This window comes from Clarias gariepinus, chromosome 24, assembly GCF_024256425.1.
Source record: "Clarias gariepinus isolate MV-2021 ecotype Netherlands chromosome 24, CGAR_prim_01v2, whole genome shotgun sequence".
Lineage (NCBI taxonomy): Eukaryota > Metazoa > Chordata > Actinopteri > Siluriformes > Clariidae > Clarias > Clarias gariepinus.
In genome coordinates this window covers 7565308-7592621 of record NC_071123.1, presented here as the reverse complement: position 1 = coordinate 7592621, position 27314 = coordinate 7565308, and the positions used below count along the sequence as shown (strand labels likewise).

Here is a 27314-nt window from a genome sequence, read left to right as displayed (position 1 = left end):
AGTCCACTTTGGAGTCGTTGCAATACATGAATCAGGCTTCTGATAAGAATACCTCCTTTTCTCTAAATAAACAAGAAAACATTCTGACACCATGTCATGTGTGCATGTGCTTGTGTCTCTCGCGATTGGCAATAATCACCAGACAGATCTGGCGGTTCACTCATCAATTATAAACCTAAAAACCACGTTCCCCTAGCCCAGTGGTTCTCAAACATTTTCTGTCATTCCCCACTTAAGACGGTGGGCGAATTTTCAAGCCCCACTTGTCAACAAAATGATAACAAAATCGGCCAAGTTTACTATTTATTGAAATATCAATTTCCAAACCAATAAGATTAAATAACACCAAGTTCAGAACAGATAAAATACTTGTGCATTTCTTATAACAGGCTTACTTCGTCACTTATCTAGAGCTTTCATTCAAAGAGGTCGAGTGGCTTATTAACGTGACTGGGGTGTGTTGTCTCTAAGTGTCTTCCTACTTTGTTCAGTCTCACAGTTCAGACACAAAACACACACGGGTCTCTCCTCTGCCCCCACCATCCCCACCATGAATCCAAGCGCAACATACAATGGGCTTCAGCATGTTTTCCTTCCGGCTGGCTTTTTGGTTGATTAGCCTGATAGTGCTGAATCGCCTGCCTTTTTGTGGTCCATGTAAAAAATGTATCCATTGACGTTATGATGCTCACTACATACAGTACTGTACGCTACTGACCCGGTTTGTGTCCGCAGTAAAGTTAGTTTGATATTTGCATGTCCGAATTCAATAGCTGCGTAAATAAACCCGCAAATAAGATACCCACATATATTTCCTCTCTACATTGTCTTTAAGCTACATCCGCCTTAAATTATACATGTTTAAAAGCATAAACACCATTATTCTCTACGACGCAAAGAATGATTTAGGGATCATCGCGAAATACCGCACACCAACAAAAAGCATAGAACGATATTGATCTTCCCTTTTGAAGGATCAAAAAGCAACTTCGATGCCACACTGGAAACTAGAAATGCCAGACTAGTACTGCCTGATAAAATATTAATTTTTTTAAAAATACAGAAACATCAGCATACACATTGGAATAAATGAAATTACATGTACAATAATACCGAATGTTTCCTTATATATTGTTCCCCTGCAATTAACATGCCGACATTAAACCATTATCGTTGCACTATGGTTACACTTTTTCTCTGATGTTATTTTAATTTACTTGTATTAATTATCCATTTCTTTGTGTGTGATTGTTTAGTTTCGAGTGTTCACTCTTTATTGTCAATGAAGAAAAGCATGAATTAGAATAGGTACTTTCCTATTATTTATCCACTAATTTCCTCCTGTCTGTATTCCCCACTAGTGGGGCGCGCCCCACACTTTAAGAACCACGGCCCTAGGCGCACATTCCCATAGAATTTAATTACTGATATACAGGCATCATGGCCATCTATCTCAGGGGGGGTCAAATCCTAGCCAGAAAGAGCTTTAAATTCAGCCAAGCAGATGCCACACCTGATATTCTATTGAAAGTCAATAGACAGTAATTAAACAGGTGGAATCAGGTGTGACTTCTGCTGAGTTGGAATGAAAGCGTGCACCAACACTGGCGTTTTCTGGACCTATCTAATAACCGCTAAACTTCTGGCTACTTAACCAATTGCAGAATGTCTAGCGCCAACACATTGTATCATTGTGAAATCTTACCAATTCCACAGCATTTCTGATTTATGTATTAATAAAAAAGATGTATAAAAAAAAGTTTTATGGCTTACATTTCAATGATGATCACATTACACGAAAATATTGCTTTATGCATAATTAATTAATTAATTAATTAATTAATTAATTAATTAATTAATTAATAAAGATAAAACACAAACACACACACACACACAATATCCATAGAAAAATTAAGGCTTTTAAAAGAGAATCTCTTTCTCTCTCTCTCTCTCTCTCTCTCTCTCTCTCTCCCTCTCTCTTAGTCTCACCCATATGCACAGGCATGAACACACACAAATCAATGTGAGGTAGAAAAAAACAGTTTTTGCTTTACTGCTTGGTTGGCAGTAACTCGATGCAGCATCTCCCACACGTCCTGCACTTGCGCGGTGTTAGTCAGGATCATGGGCACTGTGAGATGCTGTAATGCCGATAAATAGACAACACTGAGCTCTGGTTTTATGAAATAACTTGAAAACCATTACTAAAAAATTATAATAATAATTTGTAGTCCTTTAAAACCAGGCAAACAAGCTCATACACTGAGCAAAGCAGGCGTCTTACTTTTTTAAACCAAATTAAATATGAGTCAGTTTTCTTTGTTTAGTAAAAAAAAATACATTTATTTAAATTTTTTTTACAAAATATACTGTATGTTACATGTCACACCATCTGTAAACATTTTGTTAAGTCTTTCCCTTTCACAAAAGATACTTACACAAAACTGAGTCTTGCTACTCTATTAGTTAAGCCCCAAATTTTAACACTTTGTTCAAGATGCATTCAAGTCAAACAGGGACTTTTATCTTGGGGCAGAGATTAATTATCTTTATTTTTTCTATATAATCCCCAGCTACACTAACGCACTTATCCCAGTGCTTATTCACTAGTGCTTAGATACCATCAAGTTAGAAACTTTTTTCACCATGCTGGAGACATGGGCAGACAGCCTACTTCACATCTGGCCTCCCAAGAACCACTTCAATGGCCCAAACATGTGGAAATGTATTGGGGATTACCTTTCACATGTACAAGTGGTGTTAGTGAATGATTGTGAAGTCCCAGTTTGACGTTGTGTATTTGCTTACATTTTATTAAATAGTTTCTTCACTAGTTGTGGTTAAAAGCAAAAGGCACCACCTTTTCCTCCAATGAGAAAATAAAGTCTGTAATGGAAATCATTTCACAACTATACTGTACGATGTCAATTTTCAACTAAGCCTTTGTGTTTTTGGGGTTAAACTGATCCTGGAGAGAACCTTCATTCAGTTTTTCTAACCTTAAAAAAAAAGAACAAAACTCATTCTGGACACCATATTTTATTCTTCAACATATGTTGAATTCTAATCATTCAACATTTCTAATTCTAATTCAATAATCATTTCTAATTCTAATCATTCTAACCTAATCTAAAATGAATTCTTTTTTTAATCAAAGTATTTTTATTTATTTTCAAACTATACAAAAGGAACAGAAAAAAAACAGCAAAAGAGAACACAAACCCCCTCCCCTCCCCCGCCAAAATCAGACATAAATATAAGGATACTATACCAATCAGATTCTTTACTTATTATTTACAATAGCATATTACCTGCGTTGATACCCTCAACAAAAGTTAAGAAAGGTTGCCCGATATTATAAAATGTGCCAGGAGACTCTCTAACTATATACCTAATTCTCTCCAGCTTAGGATGGTACATGTCAGTTTCCTAGCCAAAAGCCAATATTTTAATTTTCCTTTTGCTAAAACTAGTGTTTTCTGGGGCCACACCAAACAATGCAATAAATGAAGTTGGCTCTACTACTGTACCTCTCCAAATAGCCCAGAAAAATCTCAAAATTATTGGTCCAGAACTTCTAAAGTCTTGGACGAGTCCAAAACATATGCAGCAGAGTTGCAGGAGCTCGTCTGCATCTACGTATCACATGTGGAATCTACTGTATATCGGTTTTAATCATAGAAAGTCTGATTTGTAACCAATGTAAATGATCTAATGTTATTTCTAATCGTACCCAGGCTACAGATATAGCAGACAGAGATCTGGTATTTTTGGTCTTTTATTGCAATTAGGCATTTAAATTGTTAGATTTAGCTTTTTTTCAGCAAAATTGTTAATCATAAAAAAGCGCCTGAATGGCAACAACCTACTGTAAGTGTAAGATAAGCTAATGAAAACTAACTTCAGGTCTCAGGGTTCTTTTGTCACGCAGCTAAAGGACAACTGGATTCTCATCCATCACCCATACGGCGATACTATCTGGTCACGTCTGTTTTAATCTTGGAGATGTTTACGAATGGGCTATTCATCTTCTCATTAGGAGATAAACTTATACCTGCTTAAAATAGCGGCAGGGATAATAAAGGCAGCAGTCTCTTTCTTTCTCTATCTCTCTCAGTCATTCACATGCCTTGACTCACTTATTAGTGCTAAGATGATTCTTCAATGTTGGAGGACACACACACACACACACATATACACACGATCTGACGGTAATACACTCCCACTTGGCCAGACCATCTGTTTCCGGTTCTCTCCCTGGCTGTTGTCCTTTGGGATTCACACATACACACCCATGAGCGTCATACGCCCACCAGTCATGAACCGCAACTCTTAGATAAGTCTAGTACTCAGTACAGTATACACTAGAACACTACACAGGCTTATAGACTCTCACAGCTCTAATTTCGTCCTAGTGTAAGATTAATGTGCTAGGAAAAAAAAACAATAACATTAGATTTATTCCCTCTGCTAGAAATAAAATAACATATCACACTTTGGGCTTTTTTTTTTAACAATTTAGAGTCCAATGTCTATCACCAGAAAGCTTGTGAACCTGTGTATATATGTATATATATATATATATATATATATATATATATATATATATATAGCTTATACTCTAAATGTGTTGCTCCAAGCTATTGAAGTTCCGAAACCAGATGGAGCTCAAAGAATCCTGCGTCTTTAAGGCTTCATACTGAGCAGTGTGTTTGTGTTTGTGTGTGTGTGTGTGTGTGTGTGTGTGTGCTTGTTTTTCTGGTGAAAGGTCAACTCTGTCGTAACTGTAGCCGAGCTGAGATGCAGCGTGTGGTGTGTGTTTGCGCGTCCATGTGAGAAACAGCCCAAGAGTTGAAATACGGACTCTGTCTCATGCCATGTCCGTCACACAGGAGACATGTACGGTAGCTTTATATTTCGTGTCCTGCAATTATTCACCCCTTTTTTTCTCTCCTTTCTCTTTCCTCTAGCCACGATGTACGTCTTTTAGATGAGCCGACTTAATTTCTTTTAGTTAGCTATCTAGTAGCAATGAAAATTAAAGGAATTAATGGCAAAACAGTGAACGTTAACAGGTATCAGAAAAATGTCAGGAAGGTGTTAATGAGTCTTAGCATAGAATGTACAATTTTCCAGCAGTGTGTATTCGAGGAATGTTTGACTGGATTGCACAAAATTCTGTGTTCTATTATTCTGTGCAAACAAAGGTCCCGGTTTGACTTGAACACCCCTTTAAGGCAGCCACACTACAGCACTGTTCCACTGATCAGTTCAGGTCCTGCTGAAAAAGCAGCAGGTGTGAAATTGTCTCATACATGATGATTCTCTCTCTCTCTCTCTCTCTCTCTCTCTTTTCGCTCTCTTTCTGAAATAAAGAATAAAGCTGAGCTCTTGATCAATATTGCTTCTTTTCTTCTTTGTGCAAATTCATCGTCGTGTTATATTGAAACTATTAACAATTTACAAACACAGAAACAAGATGGCTCAATCACAAATTCATAAGGAATACATTACCATGCATTATCATTTTAGTGTTATTGCTTATTAAATGTTCTGCGTTTCCATTCAGGTGCAATTTCACACAATGAAAAACAAGTGGATAGAAATTCCACCCAAGAGAAATGCCTCAACTTTAAGCTAGACTGCCTGAAACAGGAAGTCATCGGCTATAAAAGGTCAACAGGACATTTTTCCACGTGCCTCTATGACGCTTCGTCAGTTCCCCAGACAAAACCTGACCCTCATTGTGTCCAGTATGCCACCAGCTGCCTCAAGGTTTATGCCTGGCATTTTCAATCCCCTCATGCCTATCCCATGTTTTCTCTCCTGTCTCCAGAGTGTGTGATTAACCGCTCATGCGTCTCTGACTGCAGGCTTTTGTGCTCACTGGGTGTGTTCATCCAACCATGCAGAACAATCAACATCCACGCTCACACACTTGCTCCCAAAGCTCTCTATGTGCCATTAGTCTTTAGTATCGCGCTAGCAACCGCTAGGTTATAGTAGTGCTGATGATGATGGGCTAAGCTAGTGAGGAGAAAAGGCTGCCAGCTTGTCTTGCGGGTGTGTGTGTGTGTCCAAAACTGTTCTCCACCGTCTGAGAAAATTGGACACAGCTGCAGTAAGGGTGAGGACAAATCTAACAGCTGTAGTGTATAGTCTGGCAGGAGCGTCACACATTTCGTTCCCACATTCTGTTATGTTCAATACGGTCATTAAAGGTAATAAGGGAAAGTCCTGCTTTCATCCTGCAAGTTACAAGTGAAACTTTTTATTCGGTGCAACTTTTCGGTGAATTTTCACATAGGAATTTACACCTTCAACCAGTAGCGAGATTCTCTGCAAGCCAGCCCTCAATCTTGCACCAGAGAGCCTGGCAAATTTCATCATTATATCTGACTAAGAATTGCAACAAACAGTGCAAATGTTACTTTTTTTAGGAAATAACTGAATGAATTCCCCAAGAGATTTGAATGCAACTGTACGTTGACTATAATGTTTTGCTAGCCATTGAATCTTAACAAACCACTGACCTACTGTACCAAGCCTCTGGGATTAAATTGTACAGTACATGCTTTAAAATAAATAAAAGCCTCTGACGCTATTCAATTACAGTTTTGAAATTGCAAAACGTTTTGAGATATATACAAAGCTTGTGTGCATACAGTATATTGGTAATTAAACACTAGCTAAAAGTTATTATTGGAGAATCAGTGACTTCACACACACAGCACCTGCGCGCATAAACGGAAACACTTATCTGTCGGGATTTATTTTTAAATTAAGTAAAGTGCAAGTTAATTTGTTTTACTTTTTCTTTATATTTTATATTAATTAATTTTATGTTTTTATTTTTTTAGGCTGTTGAATGAATAATTTAAGTTTGCAGTATTTCTTATGGGGAAATTTTGGTTTACAAGTGTTTTGGAATACAAACCCAGTTCCGGAACGAATTATGCTCGTAATCCAAGGTCCCACTGTAGACTAGAACCTTAAGGGTCCTGAAGGCCGTCAGGCACTGAGGCTGTTTAATATGCATAAGAACATTCAACATAGACGTAACGCAGACTTTAGCTGCATAAAACATGACATATTACATTCCCAAATAATTTTTTTTTTTAATAATAGTCTTAGTCATCCTATTGTTTTTTTTTTTAATAGAAATTGGTCATAAATGCTTAGTTATGACCTCTGCATTAGACGTTATATGACTGCATGAGTCAATAAAAAAATGATTCCAACATTACTTTTCTTATAACAAGAAAAAAAATGACCAGATAATGCTTGTAGGGCATTAAAGAAAGCAACATATTACATAATCCCCCACTTTTATTTATCATAATGAGGTCTATCTATTTTTGCCTGCAGAAACATAAACAGTTCTGACAGTAAGAGTCTCTACAGGAATGTGGAAGATTCTACAAAATTTTTATTTAAAAAAACTTAATGGTTATAAAGCTGCACAAAATGTCCTTAAGACCACTGATGCATTTTTTTTTTTTTGGACCCACAAAAGCAAGCACAAAAACTTCAATAACAATACACTATTTTTGATTTCTGACGATATATCAATGAAAAAAAGTGTATATACGACACACTGAAAAAAAATGCTTTTGGATCACTTTGAATAAACTGCCATCCTGCACACTATTTCAGAAATACACACACAAAACTTGACATCCCACAACTGTAAAGCCCCCTCTCTCGAACAATCTAAGAACCGAAACTCTAACACCTATGCTTCCACTGACATGAGTGAAAGATTTACAAGAGATTAAAAACACAAGAGTATCATTGATGTTGAAGTTAAAGCTGGTTACATTCTCTGTGCCTGTGAGGTTCGTGTGCAGGGGTGGGGCGGCTGCAGCGAGGGTCCCAAGCCAGGTCCCCTTCAACTCACACACCCTCCCTGTAATTAGTGATGGGAACCTTGGATCATTTTAGTGACTCGCTTCTTTAAGTCTTGTTCATCAAAATGAACAAATCATTTTTTAAGTAATTTAGTTTATTACGTTCTTTTGATCAGAAATAAAATAAAATGTTAAATTTTCAATAAACAGACCCCCAACACGTCTACATACGAAAATATTACAATGCAGCTAAAGTATAATTAATATATAATAAACAGAATGAGCAGCTCCCCTTACATATCTTCTGATCCGAGTTGTTAATTCTTTTAGGCTATTAGCGTCAATGAGAGTCACGTGAGAAAAAAACGAGCGATTTAGACCAGAAGACTCATGAGAAGAAGAATCACTTAATTCTGTTTCCTGTGTACTGCGCTGCATAGTGTCTATTGGAGTCACGTGACAAAAGAACGAATGATTCGGACTAAAAGACTCGTGAGTTGATTTTGATTCTGTTTCCAGTACATACCCTACAGAGGTTTTGCTAAGGTTTACACATACGCGCCCGGTAGAAAATGAACAAATCACTCTCGGAGACCACTCGTTCTTCTGAGTCACGTTAAAGATGTGTTGAAAAAAAAAAAAACGTTCATAAACAACCCATCACTACCTAAAATCACAGGCAATATATACACACACACACACACACACACACACACTATACTTTCTAAGCGTATGGGCTAGAAACGAGCCGTTTTCAGTGTTTTGCACCATTGTGCCCCTACTTCACAAGTTCTCCTTTTCTACTATGTATTGCTACTAACAAATGTTTAGTTTTATGATTGTTAAAGACATATTTGCTGCACAAACGGTTATGAATACTGTATACTTATTCTCAATGCAATATTCCTAGATTTAGCGATTACTAAAATAATTTAGTCATGATGACCGAATTCCTAGCTGTCACTTTAAAAAGACGCAAACCTGTAATCGCAATTTGGACTAAGTTTTGATAAAAGTGTCCCGCTTGATACATCTTATATGACCTTCCTTTCAACACTAGAATGAATAACCACACCTGTAGGCTAGCTTTGCTCACTAGCTCACCTTGAGCGTTCATGCTCCCTTGTGTACTTGTGGTTCACATACAGAACAGAAGGACAAAGAAAGAGAAGAAGACAGATGTCCTTCACTTAGAAATGACTCGCTTTTGGTGCCGTGAGTCAGCGAATGGTGATCCAGCAGGGCAACAAAGCATGTGATACATCTCCTTTATGTAATTTGGAGGACAATGAGCTTGTGTGTGTGTGTGTGTACATACCCAATGTAATTACGCACAATTTAAGACGAGTGCCAGTTCTTTTATTACATAATAACAGTTGCTTAGGTTTTTGTTATTTTAAATGAGATTCATGCCCATTAAATGAACAGTGATTTTTTTTTACCTACAAAAAAACATGAAAAAGAAGTCAGACGAGATCAACCAATTTTTGCTGTCAGCGGCATGGCAGCGCAAGCCTATTGGGGGAATATAATGACTGATGTAGTGCATGTCTGATTGTGTGTGTGTGTGTGTGTGTGTGTGTGTGTGTGTGTGTGTGTGTGTGTGTGTGTGTGATGGATAATAGTGACAGAGAGGGAATATGATGTTTGTGCATGCTGAGAGACAGGATGAGTGAGTGAAAACACAATTACTATGATTCAGGAAATGATATGAGCAGAGGAGTATGTCTAGATTACAGACACAAACCCACAAGGATGAACAGATGGTCTGGGTGATGGATGAATGGATGGATGAATAGATGAATGAATGGAAAGATGAGGAGACGGATGGTAGATGATGAAAGGATGGATGAATTAATGGATGAATGGGTGTAGGAATGGACATTTGCATAGGAAAACTGATGAACTGATGAATGGATCAGTTCACAGATTGATGGGTAAAGGATCAAAGGATAAAAGATGGATGGCTGAATAGGTGGACAGATGGGTGGATAAGTAGATTAATGGATGGATGGAGGGATGGATGGTTGGATGGATGAGTAGATGGATGAATGGATTATGGATGGATGGATGGATAAATGATTATGGAAGGATGGGTGGATGGATGGATGGATGGATGGATGGATGAGTGGATGGATGGTTGGATGGATGGATGAGTAGATGGATGGATAAATGGATGGTTGGATGGATGGATAAATGGATGGTTGGATGGATGGATGAGTAGATGGATGGATGGATGGATGAGTAGATGGATGGATGGATGGATGGATGGATGGATGAGTGGATGGATGGTTGGATGGATGGATGAGTAGATGGATGGATAAATGGATGGATAGATGGATGGTTGGATGGATGGATGAGTAGATGGATGGATGGATGGATGGATGAATGGATAGATGGATGGATGGAAGGATGGATGGATGGATGGATGGAAGACTATAAATGAGTTAATTGATAACTGGGTGTGGGTATGAAGAAATTGATAGATAGACGGATGAGTATTAGATTTATAGATAGGTGAATGTTTAATAAATTGTTGAACTAATGCAGGGATTAGTTCGAGGTTAGATGGCTAACTGGTTAGTGGATATATGAAGGGATTAAAGGATGGATAAATAATGTAGTAGTATAACATGGATGAATGGATGGATCAGTGAAGAGAACCTACAAGAATTAAAGTGTTTGTAAGTTTCTTGAGCAACAGAAGACAACTAGCAGTCAGTTTGTGTGTGTGTGTGTGTGTGTGTGTGTGTGTGTGTGTGTGTGTGTGTGTGTGTGATATAATGGCTATTGTTGACTGTTTTTCACCACAGCAGACATCTGGTATGGTAACACAATACTGCACACACACACACACACACACACACACACACACACACACACACACACGCATGCACACACACACCTGGAAACCCAAGACAGGACAGATCTGCTGATCCTTCTTTGTGTGCGCTGTGGTGCAGGCACTCTTTTCTATTATTCAACAGTTTCAAACACAAACCCCCAAGCACACACACACACACACACACACATACAGAAGGAGACAGCCCAGTTCTGTCTGGCTACCGCATGCTACCCCAGTTTGCATCATCAAACGATGACTCCCTGTCTAACAGATGGCTCTTATCAATATTTCCATCTATCAGCATCTCTTATCTTAGTAATCTCTTATCTTTCACTCTCTCTCTCTTCCTGTGTCTCTCCTTCGAGGAGTGACATCAAAGTCCCTCTGAAGTCAGTTAAAGAAGGACAGAAAGAAAAGGCTGGAGGACGAGAAACAATGTTGAATGTCTGACCAGTGTCACAGTTCTAAATCTTAATCTTAAATCTTAATCCTAATCCTTTACATCCTCTATAGAGTATATACAGTATAGAGTATAAATAAACATAGAACATTTTACTGTACGTACTACCATCATTTATTGTTTATAACCCAAAGATTTGACCTAAAGATGAATTTAACACTTGTAAGGTATCAGAGAGTCATAACACTTGAGTGTATCAGTGTATAAGTGTATAAGGTATTCCAGATTAGTCTGTGTTGAAAAGCACTTCAATAATCTTAATTTGTTTCCATGCGTATGGAAAAGGAGTTTGTCATCTTTGGAGCTCCATGGAACGATTGTCATGTTCTGACAACAGCAATTTTATCTTCAACCATATCGAACATCCACTTAAACATGGGTACATTTGGTGTGTTGTTACACTCGCACGTCCCGACTTGTGCCGCGTGTACGCTGTTCTTCCTTTAGACACCTAAATGAGCTTCAAACAGCTTCTGTTTCATCATTCAGTTCTCAAGGCACTTCACTCTCTCTCTTCAACCAACCCCCCTTTCATCTGTTCTTGTTATCCGTCTTCTAGTCACACCAATCCAGCACAGATGTCCTTCAACCAGCCACGAAATACCACCTCCCATACACACACACACACACACACAGACATCTGTGTTTCAATACTAGCCGTGACACTTGACTTCATCTTTCTTCAATATTTTCTGTTTAAAGGGCTTATTCACTTCCCGTTACCTGCTTGAATGCTTGAATCTGATTGGTCAGAAGGTGTGCTGTAACACAAATGATGGTTCATATCAAATATTTATACTGTATTTTATTGTTTCTATAGTACCCACTCACACACGATGACTTGTACTACAAGCGCTCCACATAACCCTTATAATAGAGTTAATTTTCCTTTTGGCCACTTCAACACAACTTCGGCTCAGGTTTTATATCGGATTACATTCCTGGTGCAACCCTCCCATTTTACCTGGGCTTTGAACCAGTAACCACTGACAGCAGGGTTCAAACCCAGATCCTCAGATCCCCAAACCAACAACCTAGAGCAAGGGTGGGCAATTGTTTTTCCCCAGGGGCCAAATGAGAAGAAAAATATTGTAGAGGGCCAAAAGTTGAAATCTACTCTGGTTATTAATTTTATTTCTATGTTGAAATAAGTAAATGCCATTGTTTACAGAAGCTGGGAAGAGTATGTGTTATTGTCAGATAAGAGAGAGTGAGGTTGTTTTACAAAAAAATGAATTTATTCATTGAAATTATGCAAAAAAATGGTAAGTGTGCAACATTTGTAACTCTTTTTCAGTCCCATTAACACCACAATGCTTACTGTTTTTAACTTTCTTAACTTTCTATTAAGATACCACGATGTCTTTGTATGACAATAATAATATCACATAACTAATTTTTGTCCAACTGCCAATTTTTCAGGTTTTTTTTTTTTTTTTGGTTCAGTGAGAGAAATCTAGCCTCTGTTGAGCTTTAAAACGTTCATCAAAGTCAGGTTAAATGTTTGAGGTGGAGATGTGAAGCACATCTGACAGATGATCATCAGTAACAGAGTAGATGCATGCGTTTACCTCGTTAAACAAATTCTTCCCCGTAATTGTTATTAAAAACTTATTAGCTGAAGTTGGAGATTCTCCGCGATGTCCTCCACCTTTCTGGTCATTGTTCGCTTGGACAGCGGGACTTTCTTAAATGCTTCTTTTTTCTCTGGACATTTTAGCGCTGCAGAGTCCACCAAGCACTCTCTAAAAACTCTTCCTCCAAAAATGGCTTACAGTTTTTAGCAATTTTGTGGGATATCACTGGTCTTGGTTGTTGCATCCCGTGCTGCGTGTAGCTTGGTAAAATAGCCTTGTTGTTTTCCTAGCTTCGCTAGCAAATCTTCGGATATCCGGCTCCTTAGCCACCACTCCCTCCCAGAGTTTAAATAACTTTGTGTTTTTTTTCTACAAGGTATCTTAGGACTCTTGGCTGTCAACACTTTGTAGTGTAAAGACACTTTGCAAAGTTTCCAAGCACAAGAAAGTCTTCAGGACAGAGTAGGTCATGCTTTCTGGTCCCTCTGACTAATGGAAGAGAGATAGCGTGCAAAAGAGTGAAATTAGATCAAGTAAGAGTTAGAGAAAAATATATTTTCCCTTTTTTAGAAAAAGCAAAGCTAGGAAGGAAATTTCTGTCAGTGTTGCCAAATCAGCGACCTTCTCCCTAGATTTAATGACTTTGGGTCAAAAAAAAAAAAGCGACCAGCGACGAATCTAGTGACTTTTAGTACTGTGAATGCTGCCTGAGAGGGTGTTGTGTTAATTGCTGAAGGGGCTCCTACTCTAAACTGTGAGCCGGAGAACGGAGAGTAGTGAAGACAAACTACACAGTAGGAGGCCATCAAATACAACAAAGCCGATTTTCAAAGAGGATTTGAGAGTTGGGTTCAATGACGGCATAAATGTGTCGCTTGTGATGAAGGCTATGTTGAGTAGTATCTTTGTATAGATCAGCAGTTACTCTACCAACATGTGCAATTTAAATGGACACACCTTCTAACTTCTGATTTTTATGTCTTCCTGCATAGTAAAACAATCCTGAAGGCATCCGAATATACAATAATCTCCTTTGCTCCTTATGCTCTGTAAATCCTTCATAACGGCTCTAATCTGAGGTGGTGTTTGCTAATTGGTGATTTATAAGGCTAGTAACTTTAAATGAATTTCTCCTCTGTAGCAGAGGTAAGTTTTGGTCTTGCTTTCAAGGGACGGCCTTCATGAGAGCCAGTTTCATTATGGTGTTTGATGGGTTTTGAACAATACTGTTCTTGCAAGAACTCTTCCAGAACAGCTGACCTTCATGTCTTAAAATAACAACTGACCGCTGCATGTACAACACAAAATACTGTACTGTGTGTACAGCTTACTTGATAAGGATGCACAGACATATTAAAAAATATATAAGACATTCCGTTTCAGATCTGATTTCTGTACACAGTGCAATTCCAATCTATAATAAACAGGCCTGGGGCTTCAACAAGTTTTTCTTGTATTTTACTATGGTATCCAGATCTTTTTTTTTTAACAATAGCACAAACACAAAAGGATGTCTTCGTCCATCAGAGCTGAAACGATCGATTTCCTGTCTTTTTCACTTTGAAAAAAAAAAATCTAGAAGCTTGTTATTTGGATCAACAATCTGATACCAACACGAAAAGACAAACTAAGAGTCTTCAGAGTGGTGATAAGATTAAATGATAAAGAACTGCAGAGAAACACACTCACGGGCCATTTTCTAAGAAACAACAAACTAATCCTGACAAGGGTTCCACCTTGCTCTCAGAAGAACCTCGATTTATCATGTATTGGGTTCAACAAGGTGTTAGAAACATTCTGAGGTCCATGAGATTTGTCAGCTGGACGTTCATGCTGTGTATTGTTTACTGTACTACAGTCTGTCCCAGGTGACTATGCAGGCTGTTTATGAGCACTGAACTCGTTGTTTATGGACCTGACCCTGCCATCCACATACGTATGGAATCAGGTACCAAACGTCTTCAGACTAGATGTTATTTACCTTCAGCATTCCAGTTTCAGAGAGTCTCTTGTTGTTGGCTGATGTTCTTGGCTAACATAAGTGGAACCCAAAGTGGTCCTCCAGTATTAAAGGTCATCTGCCTTAAATGTTTGACACACTGTCCATTAATTTACATTTAGGAGTCGCACTTATCCAGAGCAACTTACATTTTTATCTCATTATATATCTGAGCAGTTGATGGCTAAGGGCCTTTGATCAAGGGCCCAACAGTGGCAACTGGGTGATCGTAGGGTCTAAATCTGGGACCTTCTGCACTGTAGTCCAATGCCTTCAATACTAAGCTATCACTGAACATTCTGATATAATTAACCATTATGGTAAATAGCGGCTATGTAAGTTAACATAACAATATCATTATTGTACTAAATATAGCTATGTTCACATTACAAGCCACATTGCTCAAATCCAATTTTCATGGTTAGATCCGATTTGCATGTCATGATGGTTCATATTCATAATTACAAATGACTTTTATCTGACACTAATGTGGACATGTCTGTCCTCAGGATACGCCCTTGCTTGCACCATCTTTGTTACAGCACATCATGTTTGTGCAACTACTTATTAATTTCAAACAATGGATGCAACTTTGGCACAAAAAATACACCTGGCATTTTGCTCTAGAGAACGGCAAGCAGATAGTCGGCTTTATTTGTTGAGGTCTGGTAAAAAAAAGAAAGCCAGGCGGCTCGAATTAGCTGTTTAAGCCGGTACTGAAATTAACATCCTGCACTGCCGTTACTGACTAAAATCAGTAAGCTCCCCGAAAGTCACATGAATCTGCCTGTTTCTATTCAGGTCACATGACTGTATATCATATCCAATCTAAGACCACATATAAAAATTACTTTAATCTGATTTGAAAAAACATCAGATTTATGCGTTTAGATGGTCTTTAAAAAATCTAATTGGGTAAAGTCACACTGGAGTAAAAAAAATCAAAACAGATTCACTTCAGGCAGGTAATGTGAACGTAGCCTATAAACACACATATTTAATACTCTCCTTGTGTTCTTACAACTTAATTTGGCAGGAATTTATTCAAATCCAACCACATTTCTTTTGCATGTTTTAATTAGCTCCACATTCTTCCCCGGTTTTATTTATCATCATGCTTATAATTACTTTAACACTTCACACATATCCCACACAAGGTATTATGGGATTATTCCCAAAATTCCCATTTAGTTCATTTTGAAAGGCACATGGGTTGTGTTTCTCTTTATTAAAATTTAAACTCTTTAGAAGATCTAAGGGGGAAAAAAAGGGGAAAGACCCTCCTTCTTTTTTTTTAACTAGACTAAGTACCCAAAAGTTTGTATAAATTGTTGAAAAGTTAAAGCTTAAAATAAGCTGATTAGCATCGGACACATAACGTCTCATAATGTTCTTTATACTCAATACGCAATGTTCAGTTTTCATAGTGTACGTACCGTTTTCATAGTGTACGTACCATTTTCAAGAGTCAAGCCGTGTGGATGTATTGTGGAGTTTGCCGGCTTCCAGGTGCATTATGGCCATTTGTGTGTCTTCTGCATACTCTGTGTATTCAAGTTAAACTATGCGATGATTGGCTCTGTTGAGTGACACATATAGCCATGCTCTCCTTAAGAAAAAAGTGCTGAAAGCTGTCACAAAACTGCTCATAACTTTACTTCTACTCAACATTTTGATTAAATTTATGCCGCTGATGTAACTTGAGGCAAATAGAGAAGGACCTGCAAAGTTTCATAAAATTCTGTTCAGCTAGTTTTGTAACTAAATCTGTCTGGATAGACATACATACATACATACAGACACACAGAACATTTTCTAAGACTAGTTTTGGATCCTCCAATGTATAAAACGTAAAGATATCATTGAAAGAGCAAGATCTGACCAATGTACAGACAAAACCTTTTTTTATTTATAAAAATCGGCCTGCCCTTTTAACAAGCAACAATATTTTTGTAAAAAATACTAAGAGTACTAAAGCTTAGGTGTGGATCCTGAAGTTGTAAGTCTTAAGTAACTTTAAAATAGTTCATGTTTATTAAGCTTGTTTGTTGAATTTTGGCCAACTGTGAAGCTAGTTGCTAATGTAGCTTGTTTGCTAATCTAGGTTGGTTTCATGGACTTTTAGTAGCAGCAGATCCATTGAATGTGAATATAATACTGCTGATTAATTTTTTTTATCATTGTTTTGCAATGATATCCTCAATTTAATCTGTTAAAAAGTAGAAGATTAAAAAATAAAGCTACAATTTTGGTCCCTCTGTTTCTTAAAGATAGCTAAGTTTGCGGCTAACTGCCATCTGCTGACCTAGCCTTCTTCAGCTCTTAGTTAAGATTTAAACTTTTTAACTTGTTTTAACTTTATACTGTATACATAGAAGTGTTTAAACTTTACAACTTTATAGACACTAAACATTGTAGATGTCATCAGTTGATACTGGTAAAAAATAATTTCCCGCTTGTTTTGCTGCTTGAAAAAGCTGTGAAACTATGCCTTATAATGTGGGTTAACAAAAGGGGGTATTTTTTCCACCACTGTTTCCAGTGATTGGCTAGGAAAGTACAAATCCTCAAAGGGGCCCTCCAGGACGGTTTATTTAAAGCTTTAGACTCTGAAATAGCATTTTCAGCTGGAAAATTAATAGACACATTTTGGAGCCCTCTAACACTTTTATTTGTTTGTTTACCAAGGCGTATAATGTGTGGGAATTAAATACACACAACTGTTAAGGTACAAAAGAAACTTTGAAAAGAAGGAAAAATAATAAAGTGAACTTTATCTAATTAACTTTTTCCCTTTAGATTCTTTTAGCAGCTGGACGTGTTAACCCATAACTTTAACAGATTTCAAAATTTACTATGCGAATACTCACTCTGCACGCTAAGTCTGTGTGTGTTTGTGCGTGTGTGTGTGCTTACATAGGTAAAGCGGAAATATGATTCACGGTCCTATTACACAATCAACCCCTTGACCCACAAGACAGAGGGAGCAAAAAAAAAAAAAAATACACGCTGACGTAAAGAGTATATACAGGACACTTCCAGGTTCATACACATTCAATGGCAGTCATACACCCTTTGTCCACAGATCTAAAACATGCCTTAAAAAAAAAAAAAACAGGCTTCTCACTTTAGAAATGTTTTAATAAAAACCGAATAATAATAAATAAATAAATGAAATAAATAAATAAATAAACTGCAGTCTCTAGTAAAACCTTACTATGAATTTTCAATCACTCCACCCTTTTCTCCCCCTATTTTTTTCTATTAACACATAAATGGAAAAAATGGGACATTAAATAAGGAAATTCTAGTTCATTATTTATTTATTATTCTTTTATACTTGCCCTGCTGGCATTTTCTGTAAAGACTACATAATTGCCCAAAATATTAAATCGCTTAACATTGCCATTGCCATTTAGATTCCATTTAAGTTTAACTGGAATTATATTGGTGCTATTTTTCCACATGGGTTATCTAGGGCGAGTGGAAGGAAAGTTTGCAAGCATGAGGATACATGAGGGCTGGGATATGTTGGGCTGCAGTGGAATTGGTGGAATTGGAGATCATGGACAAGCAATTAAAGAAGCACTTGAGATACTGCAGGTATGGTGTTAAATCTCATTACAGATAACTAGTGGATCGATAACAGTAGTTGTCTATGTGAAATATAGTACCGTAAATGTAGTGAAAATTAGGTACTAGCAGTACAATTTATATATAAATATTATCCACCGGTAGCACAGTCGCATAGTGATTAGCACCTTCAGGGACGAGGGTTCGATTCCCGAATGGCCGGGATCTCCATGTATGGAGATTGCATGTTCTCTCTGTGCTTGGCGGGTTTCCTTCCACAGGCCTAGAACATGGTGATTAGGTTAGTTAGTGGGTTTCCAAATTTGGCAATCTTGGCATTTCTATTATCATCTTTCTAGGGACTCGAGAAAAAACATTTAATATTTAAAAAATCTGCTGATTTTGCTATAATCTTTTTGGTTTTAATATGCCACATCCATGTTTCATTTTAAAAAGTTTGCCGTTCAAGTTTTTTACCTTTTGTCTTATGATATCGCTTGCATTTTTAATGTAATAAACAGTCATTTAACTTGTTTGTAAAAATGAGTCCATATAATATTTGGATATGGAAGAGATTTTTTTTGTCTCATTATTAGAGCTTTGTTATTGAGTGTTATTTCATCATTTGTTCATTCTGCTTGTTGATTTTGTTTTTAATCAAAATTAATAAATTTTTAACTCTGTCTGGAGAGGTATTTGGGACACAGATAAGTAAAGCGACATTGAAGATCTAAAGTTAGATTGGCTTTGTCCTAAGCCATTCAATTTAGGCTGGATAGCTGAAAGGGGGAGGAGTCTATACTGTATAAGGTTACAGGTTCGTATTATGTATTTTATTTAAAGTGGTGTTGTTTGGATTTAATTCCTTTCTTAATTCGAGCAATGTGATATGTTTCTTCTAAAAGTACGCATGACACTAAAACACACACACACACACAAAATTAGAAAATAGTTGTCACACACATCAAAGACAAACAGCTAATCCAATCCTCTTATTAAAAATTAGACACTGGATTAATGAAGGTGATAAATGCTGGAGTGAGTTGTTTATATCTATATACACAGAGTTTGTGTGTGTGTATGTGTGTGTGTGTGTGTGTGTGTGTGTGTGCCGCATGTTAAATATGGATAAGAGTGCAGAGCCGTGTTAATTTAACCACCAGCACATTCTGACAAGGACGCGGCTCATTCAGTGTGTGTGCATGTACAGTATGTGCGCAGACGTGTGTGTGTGTGTGTGTGTGTGTGTGTGTGTGTGAGGAAAAGAGACATTCAGAGATGCTCAGTGCAGCAGAAATCAGTGACACGCTCTGACAGCTCTTACAGTAGCGCCCACTTCTGCAGCGCACACCTACAGTAGAGATCGATCTGGATCCTATCACTGAGGAGTCGCCTCTCATTCTCTCTCTCACTCCTCACTCTCTCTCTCCTTTCATTTTCCTCCCGTCAATCACAGCAGAAAACGTATTTCACATTGCTTTCGATTATCAGCGCGTCTGATGCGAGAATCAGTGTCCGCTAGAGTATGACGCTCTCATGTACCTGATCACTGCACTGCGTTCGATTCAGGCGGCTGCTCCATAAGCAGGCGGCAGCTGTTTATGCAGCATTTGCAGGATTTTTTTTTTTTTTTTTTTTTAGGCAGCTGAGCAGCTGTCAGCTTCTAGGTGCAGACAGTCTAGTTATTTTTTTTTTCTTTAGAATACACTGTTTTGGGTTACATAAAAAAATAATGCACATCATATCAAAATTGTTGTATTTCTAGTTGTATAGTAGGACATACAGTGTGCTTGATTGTTGTAGTGATTAAATCAGTCAATCGGTCGTCACTAAAAAAAAATAATTTGACATTATAAATTATAGAAAATACTAAATGCAAGAACATTTCCTAATGTGTGAGGGACGATCAAATCAAACCTACATTGTTCCAGGTTGTTTACAGAGATGATTTTCTGCTTTAATGCCGTGATTGTTCTATGCTTACAGAAAAAGAAAAAGAATGAGGTCTGGTTTTGGTCAATCTTCTTTTGTTAGTTTTAAATTCTGAAATTTAAAGTAAATTATTTTATCTATAGAGCCAGACTTTTAGTCATGTGTGTTTGGATTTGTTGAGTTAGAAGTTGCTCTACAATTAAAATTTTTGTTTTTTCTTTTGATTTTTTTTTTTTAATTATTGTTATTTTTTCCCCATTTTCGCCCTAATTTAGTCGTGCCCAATTCCTCCACGTCACTAGGGGGCTCCCACATTGAGGCTACTACTACCACTTAGTCGGGAAGGACGAAGACTATCACATGTTTCCTCCGAATCATGTGACTCCAGCCGACCGCATCTTTTTGAACTGCTCACTCACGCACTGTTGGGGGCGGCGTAACACACTTGGAGGACAGTGCTCCTTCCGCTTGCGCTTGTTTACGCCCCTGATTGGCTGTAAATCCGTGATTAATGTGAGAGCACCAAGTACCTCTTATCCCTCCCCTCTGAGAGAGCTCGGCCAATCAGCTCTCTCTAGACCTCCGGCTGCGAGAGGTAACAGCATCACCCAGGAATTGAACCAGCGGATGATAGGGCGAGCACTGCGCCACTTGAAGGCCAATTAAAATTGTAGTTAAAATTAACTAGGAATTGTTACCTGGATTTTAGTCAGCTATGTAGCATTTCAATCAACGACCGGTATTCCATCCTCTGGTGAGCAGATTACATGGAGAATCCAACAATAATAATAATGATACTAAAAAATAATTGTAATAAATAAGTGTTAAGCATGCATTGTGCTAAAAATATCTCAAATTAAAACCCAAAATCCTTTTAGGTCTAAAAATTGCCCCTTTGAAGTATGTATGCTCTACTAAGAGAGAGAGAGAGAGAGAGAGAGAGAGAGAGAGAGCGAGAGAGAGAGCTCAATAGCTGTTAACATTCCTGTTTAGTGTTTAAACACACGTTCAGTTGAACTGTTTAAAGAAGAGACATGTGCTAGAACACCGGGGCTACCCTGTTGGTCATTCTTTATTGTCTATTTATTTGTTCTGCTGCAAAGCACACACTAGCATGCGAGAGAAATGGAGGGGGGGGGGCACAGAATATCCCCCAGTGATGATGTGCGTCCTTCAGAGAGCTGACAGGATCAGAGAACTAGAGCGGAGGGGGTAGCAGGAGAGATGGGGGGATGAACTGATGAAAACATAGCCTCTGAGAGCAGGACAAAAAGAGAACGGGTAAAAGAGAGAGAGAGATAGAGAGAGAGGGAATGAAAATGAAAAGGGGAAGGGTGAGCCAAAAAAAACCAGCCATTTTGATTCAATCTCATTTGTGAAAAGTGCAATTTGAAATAAAAGGCCCTGCCTTCCCATAAATAATTTTTTTCCCAATAAAACTTTCACTTTTTCTTTTCATCTCTACATTGTCTTCTATTTCCTAATTTGCTCCCATAAAATGTAATTATCATCCCATCACTATACACACAAAACAGGAATTTATATTAAAGTGTGGACGTAGTGTTAGACACACAACACACTGCAGCGACTATACAAGCAAACAACACGATCAACATCAGGATAACTTAATATCTGTGCAGAATGTAAAACAATAAACTGTAGATAAGCAGCTCTAACACAACAAGCTCAAGTGTGCACATCCAAATCATATCTAACCCATTCTGGTATCCTTCAAACACTTTAAATGAACAAACATGGCGACTCGGCACTTGCGCTCGTGTTGACATTGGCTGGTGATCACCAACCCAGCGACTGCGACCGCTTCAGGCTCCTGGGCAAACAGGAGCTCCAGGCAATTACCCGTCAAGCTGTGGACTTCACTGGTGTAAGCTTTAATGAAAGAGGACGTCTCAGAAAACATCAACCTAGAACCTAAAACTATGCAAGATTGCAGACAAATCTAAATAATATATTACTATATTACTTATTCCTGTGTTTGTTTTGTTCTCATTGCTATAATAATGTAAATTATGGCACTCGCAGTAACAATTAAAAAAATCTGGATAAATATGGATACATTTTTAGAAGGAGTCTCCAGTATAACACACACTCGCTCACTATCTCTCACTCATTGTCTATATCGCTTTATCCTGTGTACAGGGTCACGGGAAGCCTGGAGCCTATCCCAGGAGACTTAGGGCACGAGGTGGGGTACACCCTGGACAGGGTGCCAGTCCATCACAGAGCACACACACATACACATACACATACTCATTCACACACTACAGAAAATCTGAGATTAAATTTAGCATTCTGAATAAGAATTCTGAGTTAAAAGTCAGAATTTAACTCAGAATTCCTACTCAGAATGTTAAATTCAATCTTAGAATCCTGACTTTTAACTAACAATTCTGAATTTAAAAAAAGAAAGAACTTAATTTTTTATGGTGGCTCTAATCATCTTCCTTAAACATAACACAAGTGGTTTACAGCATTAAATATTTTTGCAAACAGACAACCAAAATAGTAAATCGTAAAAATAAATAAATAAATAAATAACATTGGCTAGCATTGGCAATTTGCTTAAATACCATGGGGCGTTAACACCATCACACCGCTCCACTGTTGATGTATTTTCTGTGACTCAATGCATCTTCATGTTATATTAGTTAATTTTTCTGTTGAAATTCTGCTAATGAATTTTGTTACAAAATTTGTGACTAGTACCATTAATGTAATGTATTGAAAAAAACGTAATACCACAAACCTACATCTGCTTATGTTGACCAATCAATTAAACAGTAAAGTCCAATGCTGAGCATCGTAAAACACAAAGAGGCACAACACTGATAAAAACTACAGAGGGAAAAGAGAAAAAAAGAAAAGAAAAGGACCTGTAAAAATTTTCAGCAATAATGACTGATTTAATCATATCGTAGCTGGGTTTTTCATAATTACTATTTCAATAGTTTCATGTGAAAATTCACTATTCAGCGTGTTCTTTATATAGTTTATACAGAGCTTATTCAGACATGTCCCATCAATGTGATTTTGAAAGTCACATCCATAAAGCTGTATATAAAGCATAAAGTAAAAATGTATACACACTAAATAATAATAACTTGTATAATAATATTAATCAAACATAAATATTTTAATACAAAATTTATAGCTTTTTGTTATACAGTATATCAATATATATGATAATATTAATATGATAATATTCTTAATATTGTATTAATATAATATACATCATACTATTTTTCTTTTCCTGAAGTGTATATTCCTTTGTTTGGTTGACTCTGTGGTGTGAATTTCTATTTTATAGTATGATCTTATAAAAATGTACAACTGCTCCTCTAAGAGCCTAAAAGCAATGGCTACTAAATATTCCAACAGAAAGCTTTGCATGCTAATAAAGTTGAGCACAGTAAAAACAGTCAATAGCTTCATAACCACTGTGCATATAAACAACCAATTAATTCTTTTTTTTTCTTTCAGTTCAAATGTGGGAGCAATGATCATTTCCTAACCACAAACATCACATTTAATTAAAAAACAAGCATGACTTCATGAGACAAGAAGAACGAAAAGATCCACTATGTGGCCAAAAGTATGCGGACGTCTGACTATTAGACAAGGATCCTGTGCACAAATCAATCTCAATGTAGACATGGTTGAAATAGAAGAACTCAAGTATCCTGCACAGAAGCAGACTTCAACCTCACTGAACAGCTTTGTGAAAACCTGAAATGCCGTCTGCACAACAAGTCTCCTCTTCTTGTCAGTATCTGTTGCTTGATTGAGCACAAATCTCTACAGCCTGCTTCAATATGAGAAGGAATGTCTTTCCACAAAAGCAAAGCAAAGACCACACACGCTTTTAACCAAAAGGTCTTCCGAAACATTTCCATACTTAGTTTATATTACAGTATGTTTATACAGTACTGTGCAAAAGTTTTGTGCCACCCATGGTTTTTTAATTCATTCATTCATTAATCTTGAAAATAGGGCCTGGAGCCTATCCCAGGAGACTTTAAGCACAAGGTGGGGAACACCCTGGACAGGGTGGCAATTCATCACAGGGCATACACTCTACGGGCAATTTGCCTCATCTGCATGTCTTAAGACTGTGAAAAACCCACCAAGCATGGGAAGACTATGCAAACTCTACACACACTGACCAGAGCTGGAAATCAAACCGTCGACCCTGAAGGTGCGAGGCCACAGTGCTAACCACTACACCACTGTGCTGCTTCATTTCTTTATAATATTATAATATATATATATATATATATATATATATATATATATATATATATATATATATATATATATAATCTTGTTACTTACTTACCTAAGGTCATATGTGTTATTTTCATACGTGTTAAATGCCTCATCTTCAGCTTCTATACTGCTTTATCCTGTATACAGGGTCACAAGGGGCCTTCAGCCTCTCTCAGGAGACTTTGGGCACTCCTGAGTCACGGTACATCCTGCACAGGGTACCAATTCACCAACACACACAAGAGGCAATTTGGGAACGCCAGTTAGTCTAATCTGCATGTCTTTGGACTTCGGGAGGAAACCAGAGTACCCGGAGGAAACCCGGAAAGCATGGGAGGACATGCAACATACTAAGATATCCGACTGAATTATGTAGATTAAATTAGCAAAATGGAAACAAACGTTTAAAGTGACAAGTGCCTAGAGATACAATTTAAAAATTGAGTGTTTACGCAACAACCTCAGCAGCAACCTCATTTCCCATCTCGTCTGTTCCAAACACTCAGCATTCAGCATCACCAGTATACTAATCACCATCTGTCATCATTTCTGGCCTTAAGTTAGATGTATTTTAATTTTTAATGCTTTGTGTGACTTTAAAAAATAAATAAATAAGTAAATATATATATATAAAAAAAATTTTATATATATATATATATATATATATATATATATATATATATATATATTTATATATATTTTTTCTCTGAAACAGAACTGAAAAGAAAATGAGAGACAAAAAAGTCCTTGAGAATTATTCCTCATGACTACATTAAAAATGCAAAATATGAAGACATAAGGACTATCGCAGACAAAAGAATATCGAAATCATTCTCAGGGCTGCATCAGGAAACACAGCAAGCGCAATAAGACACTGTTGACAAAAGTGTGATGCCCAAAAAGATACATCCCATAATAATAATAATAACAATAATAATGATAACATCCCATGGGCCAGTAGTGATGGTTGGAATTATGATTATTGTTGTTGTTGTTGTTATTTTTATTAGATATTTAATACAAGTTTATTTCTCCTACGCATGGAGACTTTAGGTGTAGTGTGTGTGTGTGTGTGTGTGTGTTACTATGAGAAGTGTTTATGAGCTGAAGTTGCTCTGAACACTTGGAGGAGGTTAAACACACCGCCTTGCGCCTCTGCACAAACAAAACCAGCACAAACCCGAGAGCATCTGCTGCAGGCGGAACTGTGCTTTTAACACATCCCGAGCAGGAAGATTAATCCCCGTCCTGCTGCTCTGCCTGCGCGAGTAAAAACCCCCAACCCCGCGTTCAGGACACAACCAGAGCTGAAACAAAGCCCGACCGAGTGCGATCCGCTCCATTCCGTCGACGTTTAGTTAAAAAACAGCTCTATATATATAATATGGCATTCATAATGGTGCAGGCATCGACGCGATAATTTTTGTAAACGATGCACGGATTATTCTTACCTGCTCACGCCTCAAGCCTGGTGAGCGGGTTCGAGTGTGAACCCGGACCCTCTCGGTGTTTTTGTCTAGTTTTGTGTCGCTGCGTGCGGTTCGAGCCGCTCTCTGGCCTCGGTGCTGAATGCTGAAGTGCTGGACAGCGGCACTAACGCGACTCACCATCCCAAGTGCTCCGCTGGTGTGTCGAGCGGATTGAGTGCTGCCCTCTAACGTCGCGGAGGTGAACTGTGCCGCTGATTATGCTGCTGGTTAGTTTGTCTGTCTGTTTGTTTGTTTGTTTGTTTTTTCGCTGCTTTTGTCTTTTGCACTCTTGTCATGCTTATGGACAATGTCATTGAGCGTAGGGAAATTCCTACGAATTTTACAAGGTTTTGTTTGATTTTATACAAAGACAAGATACAAACTATAACCTGCATCTAATCTAAATTGGACGTAGAAACTCTAGAAAAGGTTAATGCAGATTAAGCCAGCTTTAATATTGGAGGCCACTGTAATATAAATACTTTTAAATAATCAATTTTTAAATCAACAACTTCTTAATATTTTAAACTGTTGGCATTTTGTGATTTGCACCTCAGGGGTCGAGGGTTCAATTCCCTCCTCTGGTCTGTGTGCATGGAGTTTGCATGTCCTAGCATGCTTTCTGGGTTTCCTCCGGCCCCCCGGTGGAAACCCAGAAATTCCTAAGACATGCAGATTGACCTAATTGGCATTCCCAAATTGCCCATTGTGTGTGGGGGTGGATTGGTACCATGTGCAGGATGTACCCCGCCCCAGGAGTGCCCAAAGTCTCCTGAGAGAGGCTGAAGGCCCCTCGCGACCCTGTATACTGGATAAAGCAGTATAGAAGATGAAGATGAGGCATTTAACATGTATGGAAATAACACATATGGCATTAGGTAAATACGTAACAAAACAACAGTCAGTTGTTATTTCAAAATACAAAGGTCAGCTGTTCTGGAACAGGTCTTGCAAGAACAGTACAATATTGTCAGGTGCATTTGCAAAACCCATCATGATGAAACTGGCTCTCATGAAGACCATCCCAGGAAAGCCAGAGCAAAACTTACCACTGCTGCAGGGGAGACTGTTATACTGTTCAGAGAAGATTGTTGCGTATTTTGGACGCCTTCAGCATTGTTTTATTATGTAGAAAGAAATAAAAATCAGGAAAGGTGTGTGCAAACTTTTGACTGGTAGTGTATATTAGATTCAGAACACATGAAGGAATGTTTGATTCAACCAATTTTTTTTTTCATTTATTTGTGGTTTTACTATACAAATCCAGTGAGTGTGTTTACATCACTCCACCATAAAAACAAAACGACTGAGAGGAGAATTAA

At 37.7% G+C, this 27314-nt stretch overlaps 1 protein-coding gene across 1 annotated transcript in view; it reads right to left on the bottom strand.

Moving 5' to 3' along the window:
- srrm3 (serine/arginine repetitive matrix 3) overlaps window positions 1-26087 on the bottom strand; it is a 100213-nt gene extending 74126 nt beyond the window's left edge. Inside the window, exon 1 of the mRNA XM_053485986.1 lies at window positions 25975-26087. The gene's annotated coding sequence lies outside the window, so the exon portion shown is untranslated. The remainder of the gene's footprint in view (window positions 1-25974) is intronic.
- Window positions 26088-27314: the final 1227 nt, after the last annotated feature.